The sequence below is a fragment of the Ursus arctos genome, unplaced genomic scaffold (assembly GCF_023065955.2).
Source record: "Ursus arctos isolate Adak ecotype North America unplaced genomic scaffold, UrsArc2.0 scaffold_30, whole genome shotgun sequence".
NCBI classification, from domain to species: Eukaryota; Metazoa; Chordata; class Mammalia; order Carnivora; family Ursidae; genus Ursus; species Ursus arctos.
In genome coordinates, this window is record NW_026622986.1 from 6,804,651 (window position 1) to 6,814,166 (window position 9,516).

Consider the following 9,516-nt stretch of genomic DNA (forward strand, 5'->3'; position numbering starts at 1 on the left):
TCTTTTCCTCTAGTTAGTATTTTATCTTTTTTTCATTTCATGAGCCAAAGAATAATCTACATCCACCAGCTCTACTTGCTTATCTCCCATTTATTTTTAACTCACTATAATCCAGTTTCTACCCAACCCCACCAAAACTCTTACTGTCTCCAATAACCTCCAATTCACAAAATCCAATGGAGGTTTTTTATTTAGCATACTTGAACTAACTGAACCATACTCAAACCACTCCTCCCCCCTGAAGCTTTCTCTTTCCTTAATTACTAAAGCATATTTTCAGGGAGCCTGGGTAGTGCAGTCAGTTGAACCTCTGACCCTTGCTTCCACTCAGGTGTAATCTGGGGGGCCTTGAGACTGAGCTTCATGTCGGGCTCTGTGCTCAGCACTGAGTCTGCTTGGGATTCCCTCTCCCTCTCCCCTGCCCCTTTCCCTTTCTCTAGAATAAATAAATCTGTAAAAACAAAACAAAACATACTTCCCTCTTCTTCCCCTTCTTCTAAGATTGTGCCTTCTTTTATTTATTGTGTTTCTCTTTTATTTGTCTCACTTCCTCATCCCACTCTTTAAATATCAATGAAATTTCTAGTATTTTTTCTTCTACCCTCTTCTCACTCATCTCATTTCCTTACGGTTATTTTCACATGTCCTACAGCTTTAACTAGATTCTAATAGTCACAAGTCTGTACCTCTATCTTAACCACGTATCATGAATTAAAAACCTACACATACAATTGCCCAGTAGACATCTCCATCTACATACACTACTTCCAATTTAGCAGTTCTAAATCTAAATTTAAATCTCAATCAGCTCTTCTTTCTGCTTAACCCATCTAGTCAATCAAGTCAAACCCCAGGAATCTCCCTATTTCCTCATATTCTACATGTAATCTTAACCAAATCCCTGTGGTTCTGTATCTTATTCCCTCTTCTTCAACCCCACGGGGATTGCTTCAGCTCAGATTATCACCATATCTGACATCTTTTACATCATAAAAATACTTATAATTTGTTTTACTAATCTGTATTTAACCCCCTTTACACACACACACAAGCACACACACACACACAGACACACACACACACACACACAGACACACACACACACCACTCGCATACTCCTAAATAATCACTTCCTCCAGGGTGCTTTTCCTAAAATGGAAATCGTATCACATTACTTCCCTTGTGTAAAGCTGTTTTCATCTTCCTATTGCAGAAGTGATTAAATTCAAATGTGTTGCATGGCAAACTGATATCCTCATTATTTGTCCCTAATTACATGTGACCTTAACTTCCAAAGTGTCTGTCTCAAATCTATACTTGAACCATTGTGAACTTTTCGTAGGTATTAAACTATGTTGTTCCATATCTCTTTCATACACAAGTCATTCTCTCTGGCAAGCTTCCATTTCTACGGTCCTCCATACAAATTCCTTAAGACTTAAGAATTCCTTAAGAAGACATATGTTGATATGTCATCTCTCTGAAGTCTTCCTTTTCCCCTCATTGGGTAAAACTGATTACCTCCCCACATTGCGCTTTGTTATTTCACTTTGTACACTTCTTTATAATATTTAATATACAAAGATAGAATCTACAATATCTGCAATGAAAAACACACTGGATTGATTAATTATAGATTAGACATTGCAGAAGAATAGGTTAGGGAACTTGAAGACCTAGCAAAGGAAACTTCAAAATACAGAGAGGAATGACTGAAGAAGAAAGAAAAAAAAAAAACTAAACAATGCACTATCACTGAGCTATGGGACAATTTCAAAGGACCTAGTGTTTATGGTATTGAAATCTCCCGTAGTGGTTGGAAGAGAGGAGGCATTTGAAGAAATAATGGCCAAAACATTTCCAAATTTGATGGAAATACCAGATGCAGAATTTCAATGAACAACAAGCACAAAAAAATTAAAAGGAAACACCATAATCACACCATAAACACATAAACACACCATAATCAAATTGGTTAAAATGAGGGAGTAAGAGAAATCTTGAAAGCAACCAGAAACACAAGACATTACTTACTAATGAACAAATATGAGGTTGACAGCAGACTTTTTGTCAAAAACAGGCAAACCAAGAAACAGGAAACCAACATCTTTAAAAGCATTAAAAAATTGCCACCCTAGAATTTTTACTCAGTATGATAAAAAAACAACTTCTTCTTAGTGAGATTGTTTTTCAAAACAAAACAAAATAAAGAATTTTTCAGAGACTCAGATGTCATCAAAATAGTGACGTTACTCCTGACTTCAGTCCCCCTTACAAGACTTCCTATCCATACACGAGACGACATTCTGAAAATCCCAGAGCCCAGAGAGTGAGGCTGAAGCACCACTCCAGACCACAGAGACTGAGAAGAACACATTTGAAGATAATAGGACTGACTACACTCAAACCAGTACAGGGCTGCACAGACAGGGTCTCCCTAGGCCTACAGTTTTTCCAGTAAGAAAAGACAGCCCCAGGTGGACATCCAGCTCCCCCGGTGTTACAGAACACTTGCTGAGAGGTACCTTACTTAAGTTTTGCTTCATGGATAGTCTGGATTGCTCAACTACTAGGGATCAGATTAAGATAGAGAATGGGGGCAAGGCCTACAGCAACAAGTGCTAAGATCTTGGTAAATAACATTCCTGCATTCCTATTTGCAACAGCAACAGGGCAGAGACCCCAGCCAGCAGTTCTGCTCATCTGCAGAACTGAGCTGGAGGCTCCACTGGGCTAGGTGCTCAGTGTGCAGTTCTATCTGATTTGGGTCCCCAGCCAACAAGCAGAACTGACCATGGAGTCTGTTCTACAGCCCCACCTATGCAGGGAAGCAAATTCATAGCTCTTCCCAACAGAAAGCCTGGTCAGTTAACCCAGGCAAACAGAGAGCTCATTCTACAACCCTGCTTCCAGAATGAGCCAAAACAGCAGCCCTGCTCAACTGATAAGTATAGCCTCTGGCCCCACATAACCAGGGAACCTAAACGGTGACCCTGAGCATCCGCAGAGCTCAGCCTATAGTACCACCCAGGCAAGAAGCCCAGCCTACCGCCCTGCATAAATCCGAGCCCAGCCATATGGCCCTGCCTGATTGTTAGATACAACCTAAGGCCTGATCCAGACAGGGAGTTCAGTGAGTGACCCTACCTAATCATAGAGCATACCCGGAGGCCTCACCCAATGAGTGAACACAGCAACTCCACCTGACACGAAGCACAGTGTCTAGCCCCACCCAACAGGGGGATACAGGTGGAGGCCCCTCCCAACCAGGCGCTACCCAGAGACCTTGTCCAACAGCAGAATGAATACATATATATATCTCAAGACTCCACCATATATATATATTCTCTTACTATACATGTAGTGGCATAATACCACCTGACCATAGACCATGTTACATTAAAGGTATATAATATCAATAATAAAACATCCGCTGAAATAATACAACGAAGAGTTATAGCTAATGTGTCAACAGGGGAGATGAAATGAAATAACCTTTTAAATAGTCAAAAAGATGTCAGGAAAAGGAGATGAGGGGAACAAAGAAAAGAGGATAATTAGAAAATGGATAATACGATGGTAGATGATCTCATTAAATATAAATGTTCTAAACACTTCCATTAAAAAAGTGGAAATAAGCAGATTAGTATGAAAGCAAGATCCAATTAATCTGCCTAAAGGAAACTCACTTTATTTTTGTTTTCAGTTTGAAAGTATTTATTTATTAACTGACCAGATCACAAAAATAATCATGGTGGATACCTTGGTTCATTCTTCTAATAAGCCTATTGATCTGGTCTTCCCTGTGGCCAGCATCTCCAGCTTCTACAAAATGGGTGGTCCCCATTTTTCTTCATTCCCCCTCGTGGAGAAGATAATTTTTGAAGGGCCATAAAAAGTTGTTTGCTTCTTTGAAATATTTTCCAACAGTACGGACCTCATGAATCAGATCCTCCATGCAGATGATACCATACTTACCAAGAGATTGAGCAATCAATGTGTTCTATGTTAGGGCAATTTGCTTTTTGTTGATTCTGTTGTAACCATTTTTGTAGATCAGTTCATTCACCAACGTCAGGTTTGGGTACCCCCATGCTATCTATGGTTCCACAGTCCTTAGCATGTTCACTGAAGCTTTGTTGAACCTAACTAAGGTGCTATTGAAGAGCTGGTGAAGGCAAAGAAGCTGCAACACCTTTCGAGCCTATGGGCTCAGACCACTGATAACCTCTCATCCTAATGACAAATGCCAGTTTGGGTTCTGCAGGTACCTAGAAATTGCCAACTTTTCTTGACATCCTAGCCACTCAAATCTCAGTTTCTGTACATCTGCCTATATTCCTTGTGGTAATGCTTAGCTTTTTCATAGATAAGCTTCCTCCTTGCCTTTAGAAGCATCTTTTGGGCAAACTTTTTTCTCAGACACTCGATATTCAACTCTGCGAAATTCCTTTGCTTTTTCTTAAGGGTTTCTGGCATAGCAGGAACCTTATTTGTCTTCTTTTCTGCACCCTCCATGGTTCCAGCCAGAAAAGAGAGCAAGGAAACTCACTTTAAATATAAAGGCACAAATAGAAACATAGTAAGAGATGGGACGCCTGGGTAGCTCAATCCGTTAAGCAGCTGCCTTTGGCTGAGGTCAGGATCTCAGGGTCCTGGGACTGAGTCCCAGCCCTGCAGGGAGTCTGCTTCTCCCTCTGCCCTCTCCACCCCACTTGTTCTCTCTCTCAAATAAATAAGATCTTGTTTCAAAAAAGATAAAAAGTAAAAGAATGGAATGATAGACCATACTAGCATTAAATTAAATGAAAGGTGCGTGGCTATATTAATATTAGCTAAAGCAGAGTTTAAACCAAAGAATATTACCAGAGTTAAAAAAGCATTATTTCATAATGAGGAAGACGTCAATTTATCAAGAGAACATAATAATCCTGAATGTTTATGCACTTCATACGGGCCTTCTAAATATATGAAGCAAAAACTGATAGAACTGCAAATTAAAGTCAGTCTTTCAATAATTGATAGAAGGAGTAGACAGAAGATTGATCAGTAAGGATATAGAAGATTTAAACAACACTATGAACCGACATCTAGGTGACATTTGTAGAATATTCCATCCAACAACATAAGAATGCACATCTCTTTCAAGTTCACAAGGACCACTGAGCAGGATAAATGATTTTCTGTGCCACAGAACACATCCCAACAAATTTATAAAAATTCAAGTCATGTGGGGTGCCTGGGCGGCTCAGCCGTTAAGCGTCTGCCTTCTGCTCAGGTCATGATCCCAGGGTCCTGGGATCGAGCCCCACATCAGGCTGCCTGCTCAGCGGGAAGCCTACTTCTCCCTCTCCCATTCCCCTTGCTTGTGTTCCCTCTCTCACTGTCTCTCTCTCTGTCAAATAAATGAATAAAGTCTTTGAAAAAAAAATTCAAGTCATGCAAAATTGTTTTTAGATCTCATTTGAATAATACTGGAAATTAGAATAATACTGGAAATTAATAACAAAGAGATCTCAGGGAAAGTCCCCAAATATTTAGAAAACAAAGTAATGCAAATCTAGAAAAAAAAAAAGGAAGAGGGAAAAAACCGGAGCAGAAAGTAAAAACACTTTAAATTGATAGAAAATACATATACAAAAATTAGTGAGGTGCCAGTAAAGCAGGGGAAAATAGCACTAATTGCATATATTAGAAAAGAATATATGTCAAATCAATGTCCACAGTTTCTACCTTTAAAAAAATTATGAAGACCAAAATTAAAAATTAACAAAAGAAAGAAAATAATGGCAATCAGACAGAAATTAATAAACTAACAAACCAACATATAGAAGATATTAATAAAACCAAAAGCTGGTTCTCTGGGAGAATAACAAAAATAGATAAACATTTAGCCATATGATCAGAAGAAAAGTGAAGACACAAATAACTAAATCAGGAATGAGAGAAATGACAGCATGACAAATTACAGGGAAAATAGAAGAATTATAAGGGAGCAGTGTAATTATCTTTGTATCCATAAATTCAATGATTTGAGTGAATAGATAAATTCCTTAAAAAGTACAAGCTACAAAGCTCAATCAAGAGAATTAAAAACAAAATTTCTTTACAAACTTATCTAGAAAATTTGGGGGAGAATATGTCTTTTTTTTAAGACTTTATCAATTTAAGACAGAGAGATACAGAGAGAGAGAATGGGGGGCAGGAGGGAGTGGGTAGAGGAAGAGGGAGAAGCAGACTCCCCGCTGAGCCAGCAGCCAGGTGTGGGACCCAATGGGATCATGACCTGAGCCAAAGGCAGATGAAACCACCTGAGCCACCCAGGTGCCCCTGGGGGAGAATATGTCTTAACTCATTCTTTCAGCCAGCATTACTCTTTAACCAACACCAGATAAAGATACTATAATAAAATATACAGACTAATATCCCTCGTGAATATATGTGCAAAACTTCTAAACAAAATTTTGCAAAATTAAATTCAACAGTATAGTAAGAGAATAATTCATCATGAACAAATAAGGTTTATCCCAGGAATGCCAAGTTGGTTTAACATTCAAAATCATACGATTCACAACATTAAAAAGAAAGAAAAGACAAACCATATCATAATACCAATTAACATAGAAAAAGAGTTCCCAAAATCCAACAGCCATTCTTAATTGTTTTCATTCTTGACAAACTAAGAATAAAATGGGACTTTCTTAACCTAATAAAAGGCATTAATGAGAAAATGATCTTAATTCAAAGAACACAATTTGCACTAGCGTCAAAATATGAATACTTAACGATAAATCTGATAAAATGTGTGCAATACCTGCACATTGAAAACTATAAACTATTGCTGAAGTAAATTAAAGACTATGTTAGTCTACTTGGGCTGGTACAACAAAATACCACAGACTGGGTTGCTTATAAACAATGAACGTTTATTTCTCATACTTACAGAGGCTGGGGAGTCCAACATCAGTGCCTCATTAGCAAGAGATTTTGGTCAAAATTGAGTTTTATCAAATTTTAGAAGAGGCAGTTCAGAGACAGGGCATGATTGACTAGGAGGTCAAGGATTTCCTTCTAAGGCTGGCAGGTCTCGGGTAAAATAAGCTAGCAAAAGCTGAGTTGGTGGATTGTGACTCGTGTATGTTAGGTTTTCTTGACAGGTGTTTCCTGTAAGTGCAGGCTGACTTAGGTTTAGATTCGTGATGTGAGTCAGGCCTCCATTTTGTGGGTCCTGATATACAATTTAACTTTATCAGATCTTATACAGAAATGAAGAATGTATTATTCGACAATGGAGGAGAGGTGATCCTTGTCATAAAGTGGTAAAGAACTTGGCTGAATTGGTAGTGTCCTATTCTTTTATGAAAGATAGAATTTGTGATGGATGAATTTAGATATTTGGTCAAGGAAATATGTAAATAAGGTGTTGAAGCTGTGTCTTGGCTTCTATTGGGTGCTTATAGTAAAATGCAAGAAAAGAGAAGTGACGGAAGGAATTGTTACGCAACCAAGGAAGCAAAAATTTAAGATTCGAAAAATTTTCAATCTATCCATATTGGGAAATAGAAGAAATTCTATTAGGAAGAGAACAAAAAGGGTGTGCCCAAATCAGATAAAGAGATTATTATGGATAGGCTGTCTCAACAGAAGCTAGGAGCCATTGTCAAGACAGTGGGGAGATGAGTCATCCATCTAAATGGAAGTCAGGACCTATTGTCAAAGACCCCAGAGGTGTTTCAGAGATTTGGGGGCTGCCCCTCCCATCAGAAGCCCATAGTGGACAGGACCATAGAGAAACCTCATTAGAGCAATACCCAACAGAACCTTGAGAGTGGGGTCACCCCCATAAACCCAGAGTAGTAGAGCCACCACCCCACTCCATGCCTGGGGAGCTCAAATGCTGTCATGGAGGTGGAGCACTGCAGAAAATAGCTGTAGGGATAGGCACAGGGACAAAGCTACCTCAGGGCCTGGCCACCTAAAGCCCTAAGGGCAAGGCTGTCCAGAGCCTGGGGGCCCAAACTCTGCCTAGTGTACCAAAAAGCAGGACCTCTGCCCCAGTGGGCTTAGAAGATAGTGCATCCAACCAAAGATTATTCTTTTTTTTTTTTTTTTTTTTTTTAGGTAACATATAATGTATTGTTTGCTTCAGGGGTGCAGGTCTGTGATTCATCAGTCTTACACAACACCCAGCACTCGCCATAACAAAAACCCTCCCCAACGTCCATCACTCAGCCACCCATCCCCCCACCCACCTCCCCTTCAGCAACCCTCAATTTGTTTCCTGAGATTAAGAGTCTATTATGGTTTGTCTCCCTCACTGGTTTCGTCTTGTTTCATTTTTTCCTCTCTTCCCCTATGATCCTCTGCCTTTTTTCTTAAATTCCTCACTCTTAAGCCTTAAGATTTTGGACTTATTTGGGACTTGTTACCCCTTTCTTCTTTCCTATTCCTTTTAGAATGGGAATGTCTATACTATGCCTGTCCTATCATTGTATTTTGGAAGCACAAAACATGTTCAGTTTCATAGGTGTGATCACAGCTGAAGGGAATTTGCCTCAGAATGAGTTACTTTGAGTTTCATCCATATCTGATTTAGATGGTATTTAGATGAGACTTTGGATTTAGATTTTTAAGTTAACGCTGGAACAAATTAAGACCTTTGGGGCCATTAGGATGGAATCCACATATTTTGCATGTGAGAAGACAGGAATGTGGAAGGCAAGGGCAGAATGCTATGATCTGGATATTTGTCTCCCCCTAAAATTTATATGTTGAAATCTAACCCCCAGGTAACAGTATCAGGAAATAGGGTCCTTGGGAGGTGATTAGGTCATGAGGGCATGATAGAACTGTGAGAAATCAGTGTTTGTTGTTTATAAGTCACCAAGTCTATGGTATTCTGTTATAGGAGGCTGAACAGACTAAAACATGAACCCATATATATAGGGTCACTTGATTTTCAACAAAGTTGCAAAAGCATCTCAATGAGTAAAGGGTAGTCTTTTCAACAAATTATACTGTAAAATTGGACATTCATATGCAAAAAGAGAACTTTGACCCAGACCTCTATCATATAAAAATAACTTAAAGTGGATCATAGAACTAAAATGTAAAATTTAAAACTATAAAACTTCTAGAATAAATCATGGAAGAAAAACCTACATAACTTTGGGTTAGGCAAAGATTTAGATACTACTCCAAAAGCATGATCCATAAAATAAAATATTAGTAAACTAGACTTCATCAAAATTTAGACCTGCTCTTGGAAAAATAGTCCAAAAATGAAAAACTAAACCACAGACCAAGAAAAAATATTTGCAAATCACGTATCTCATGAAGGACATAAGTCCTTCCTATTTTGTATAAACAAAATACATTAAAACTCTCAGAACTCAATAATGAGAAACAAGCAATCCACATAAAAAATAAGCAAAAAATCAGGTCATGATCTGTGGGTCATGGGATCTAGCCCCCCCATTGGGCTCCACACTTAGCATGGAGCTGCTTGGGATTCCT

The 9,516-nt window shown here is 38.8% G+C and overlaps 1 pseudogene; it reads right to left on the reverse strand.

The window, feature by feature from the left end:
- Positions 1-3,724: 3,724 nt before the first annotated feature.
- Positions 3,725-4,518, reverse strand: LOC113244275 (60S ribosomal protein L7-like; annotated as a pseudogene).
- Between the last annotated feature and the right edge of the window lie 4,998 nt (positions 4,519-9,516).